The following is a 5,046-nucleotide window of genomic DNA, read 5'->3' on the forward strand; positions in this document are numbered from 1 at the left end:
TCTTACACAAAGCTGGGATCCCAGATGGGTGAAACTCCCAGTAGGTGAACTAGAGAAAACACTCTACAGAAAAAGAAAGTTGGTGAAGAAACTTGCTCGTCATCCTTGACTCTAACGGAAAGGAAGAAAAAATATGAAGATAAGTGTTTTCTTGGAGAAACATGAATTCATCCAAAAACCCATGCTGAAAATTTGGTGTCCTGGATTGGTGAGATACCCAGGGCTTGTAAAGAACATAATTTAAAACTTGGCCTCAGAGAATTCCACAGAAAAAGTTCCAAGGGACATGGACTTCACAATCAACATTCAGCAGACACATGAGGAAGTAAAGTAGCCTGAATGAGACTCAGTATAAATCACAAATTCCTCAAAGACTATAATGATCTGCACTTATTCAATATAGAATATGAAATACATATATTTAATTTCTTTCTGAAATAAAAGAGTATTGGAAGTATAATGAGGCAACAAAAGGCTATCAGAATAACCTAATCAGATGTGAAAGAGAACCAAATATAACTTTTAGAAAAGACAAATATATAATCATTAAAATGAACAACTCAATGGATGTGATAATAAATTAGACACAGCTGAAGAAAGAACTAGTGATCTGGAAGTTTCTCTGAAGAATGACAATAGACAAAGAGATGAAAGAGATAAGAGATATAAAGGGCAGAGTGAGGAAATACAACATACATATAATTGAACTCCCAAAGGATGACAGAGAGAATGGAAACATTAAAAAAGATAATGACTGACAAATTTCCAGTCCTAATGAGAGACACCGGTCCTCAGTTTCAACAAGCCCAGTGAATCCAAAACAGGATAAAGGAAAAGAAGCCCATGTTTTGTAGAAAAACAGAACACTGAAGACACAAAGAGGATCCTAAAAATAGAAAAGACAGATTACCTACAAAGTAATGAGCATTTGACCCATGGCTTATTTTTCAACAGTATCTACAGAAGCCAGAAGACTATGAAATGATAAATTGGAAGTGCTAAGTGGAAATATGCTAGAATTCTACCACCGCTAAGATGATCTCTTAAACATGAAGGCAAAATAAAGACAATTTAAAGATGTTTTAAGAACAAAAGTGGTACAATTGACTGTTAAGACACACTTATTGAAGGAACTTATACAGATATATGCCAGGAAGAAGAAAACTGATTGTTGTAGGTTTGCAGTACAAGAAGGAAAGGTGGAAACAGAAAACGGTAAATGCATAAATAAATATTGATTATATGTAATAATAATAGTAATCTAACTTGTGGGGTGAAAAATCAAGTTAGAACTAAAATCATGGACAGAAGAACACAAATTGACCATATGTGGATAGAGATTGAAAATAGGAAAAATGAAACTTTCCTTTTTTTTAAAAAAAGATTTTATTTATTTATCTGACAGAGAGAGCGAGACAGAGAGCATGAGTGGGGGGAGGGGCAGAGGGAGAAGCATGCTCCTGGCTGAGCAGGGAGCCCTACATGGGGCTCAATCCCAGGACCCTGGGACCTGAGCGGAAGGCAGACACTTAACTACCTGAGCCACCCAGGCGCCTTTCCCTTTGTTAAGAGATACATAGATGTGTGATAAAATGATGAAGGAAAGGAAAGGAACAATTAGCCCAAAATGTGGGGTTGTGGGATACTGGAGTGGGATTGGATAAGGCATGTAGGAGGCTCCAAAGATGTTGTGAATATTCTATTTCTTTTTTTTGTCTTTTTTGGGGAGCAGTTAAGAATACTACATATACTGGGCGCCTGGGTGGCTCAGTTGGTTAAGCAACTGCCTTCGGCTCAGGTCATGATCCTGGAGTCCCGGGATCGAGTCCCACATCGGGATCCCTGCTCAGCAGGGAGTCTGCTTCTCCCTCTGACCCTCTTCCCTCTCGTGCTCTCTATCTCTCATTCTCTCTCTCTCAAATAGATAAATAAAATCTTAAAAAAAAAAGAATACTACTTATACTTATTTCAACAAACTTTTTTTTTGAGTATTATTGTCACAGTGTTATAGTAGTTTCAGGCATATAGCACGAATATCCTATTTCTTAAGATAGGTGTTGGATATTTGGTTGTGTATTTTTTATTATCACAATTCTTTTTTTTTTAAAAGATTTTATTTATTTATTTGAGAGAGAGAGAATGAGAAAGAGAGCACATGAGAGGGGGGAGGGTCCGAGGGAGAAGCAGACTCCCTGCCGAGCAGGGAGCCCGACGTGGGACTTGATCCCGGGACTCCAGGATCATGACCCAAGCCGAAGGCAGTCGCCCAACCAACTGAGCCACCCAGGCACCCCTATCACAATTCTTTAAAATGTAAATATCTATTATACATAGTTTCTGGAATAATTGTAAGTGATGTTGTGATGACCGTTGTTCTAACATGTCTCTTTTCATACACGTTCAGGTAAATTCCTGGAAAGAAGGTTTTGAGGAAAAAGGTGAGGACAGCAAGTTTTCTTTGAGACTTATCGCCAATTTCTCCTCCTGTCCCCCCTGCAAAAGGGTGCGCCCACCTCTACTCCTACCAGCAGTGCATAAAAGGGCCCATTTCTCCACACCCTAGGGTCACTGCTTTCTGTGTACTTTTTCTAAAATGTGCTGTTATCATCTATGCCAGCATGGTGAGCTGGGTGTATTTGACGAGATGGGAATGGGATGAACAGTTTATGAAGTTGGTGGTAACCTTAACCCCATTTTACAGATAATGCAACTGAGAATCTCTGACGTTGCGTGACTGGTCCAGGCTCATCCTGTGACCCAGGCTCCTAACTGCATGCTCAGGTCAGTGGTCTTTTTACTATATCCCACTGGTGTCCAAACTCTATGGAACCTTCGTGTTGGAGCAGTCTGGTGCTTCCCATGAAAGGAGTTCCTAGTCCAGTCAAGCCAGAAAAGAAGGCAGGAAGAACGTGTGCTTTGTGGGGTGCTCGTGAAGACAGGGGAGTAGGGCTGGGTGAGAGAAATTGCCAGCATTTCTATCCTCAAATCTGAGACACACTGCCTTCCTTGGTCCTTCTTCTTTAAGCCCCGGATTATAAACTTTGGAGACAGAGGGCTGGAGGCCTATTTAATCAGCTCCGTGTCTGGCACATGGAAAATGTTCACTAAATATTTGCTGGCTCTTGAACAAACGCTGGTTGATATTTTTGTCACAAAATGTGGGAGGGAGACCCGTCCCTTTGGCTCAGCCAGCTTTCTTTCTCTGCATGAAGTGAGTCTGAACCAGGGCAGGAGAAGGGACAAGTTGACCTTCCAAGGTTCCTTCCTGCTGGCAAGACGAGGACTGTCGGCAGGCCGTGCTGCAGTGAGCAGCCCCCACCCCTAGCTCCCTCCAAGGTGCATTGGCTCCAAGTGATTAGCGGGGAGATTGGCAGGCGTAGTGGCAATGGGAGTTTAATGTTCTGGAAACCCCGTCTTTTTCCTTTTCTCGGTGGTTTTCCCTGGTGAGACAGGGAAAGGTCTTGCAGCTTAACAGGCAGACAGGGATGAGGCCCAGGAGTTTTGCCATCGGAGACTGGAATTTATCACTGTGACACTAAGCCCAGGCCAGGCTGCATCTGGCGGGGAGAAGTGGCAGGGTGGGGAGAAGGAACTCTGTCCTGCACCAAGACCCTGCCATGACCCTGAGATTTGACCAAGTGTCCATCCCCGGGGGCCCATCAGCCCAAGGCAGGCCAGGATACCTTAGGCTCGTGGCCTCTGGCTGTAGCAAATGGAATCCCTTGGTCTAAGTTGGCTCTAAGCTGGTAGCTAACATCCTCTGGTGGGTCCTAAGTCCTTGTGCTCATTAAAGAGGACTTGGTGTGGGACGCCTGGGTGGCTCAGTCATTAAGCGTCTGCCTTTGGCTCAGGTCATGATCCCGGGGTCCTGGGATCAAGCCCCACATTGGGCTCCCTGCTCAGCGGGGAGCCTGCTTCTCCCTCTGCCTTCCACTCTCCCTGCTTGTGTGTGCTCTCTCTCTGACAAATAAATAAATAAAATCTTAAAAAAAATAAATAAAATCTTAGAAAAAATACAGAGGACTTGGTGTGATTGCAAGAGCTGACAGACCTGTGTCAATGTCTCAGCTCTTCTGTACGAGCTGTTTGATACTGGGGAAGTGTCTCTTCCCACGAGCCTCCCTGGTCCCCCTCTGAGAATAGGAGCTCCTGTTGAGAGCCTTGAACAAGTACCTTAGGCTCTCTGTACCTCGGTTCCTTCCCCTGTAAGAGGGGGATGATAACAACACACGCTTTAGAGGATCATTGTGATAAGGAAATGAGCTAACAGTCATAAAATGTTAAGTCACCCCGGCACGTAGTACTATCAAATTGTTCATTTTGATCAAGTCCCCCTCTCCCCCTCTGCCCCCTCTCCCCCTGCCTCTCTTCCCTCCTGCCCCTATGTTGTTTGCTGGGCTATAAGATGTGATTTGGGTATTGGTTTCCTGATTTGTAATCGGTGCTTCTTGGAGTTACCCTCCTTGTCTGGGGCCCCAGCTCCTAACTCAGTCTCACCATGTCCTTCTACTCAGGATTGGAGGCTGCCACCAAGGGCCCTGCCTAGATGGATGCTTCCAGAACCCCACTGACATCTTTATGATTCTAATCACTGTCTTTGCTCAAAGACCTTTGCCGCCTACCCACGCCTCCCTCAGAGATCCAGTGCTGACCTCTGCCCCATGCGTTCCTGGTTTCCTTTCTTTCTTTCCTAGCCAGAGCTGCCAGGCTTCCAGCAGGCCCCAAGGCTAAGTCCATCCAAGGCACAGTGGGGTCTCTCTAGGTTGGCTTTCATCTTTCGTGGCCCAGGTGGGCAAGGGGTGGGCAAGGGCCAAGAGCTTCCTGGTTTTCAGTCTGTCATTTCCTCTAGATACTTCTCCTTGCTAAGTATAGGAATCCTTTTTGGGGACCTCATGTTTTTGTAAGGCAGCCCACCTCATTGCTGACTAGCTCTACTGAACAACAGCAAAGCACATAGTAATAATAATAATCATGGCAGCTATCATTTATTGAGTGCTTACTATATGTCAGGTTGCTAGACATACATCATCTCTAATTTTTACAGAA

This window comes from Phoca vitulina, unplaced genomic scaffold (assembly GCF_004348235.1).
Source record: "Phoca vitulina isolate PV1807 unplaced genomic scaffold, GSC_HSeal_1.0 scaffold2, whole genome shotgun sequence".
In the NCBI taxonomy this organism is placed as follows: domain Eukaryota; kingdom Metazoa; phylum Chordata; class Mammalia; order Carnivora; family Phocidae; genus Phoca; species Phoca vitulina.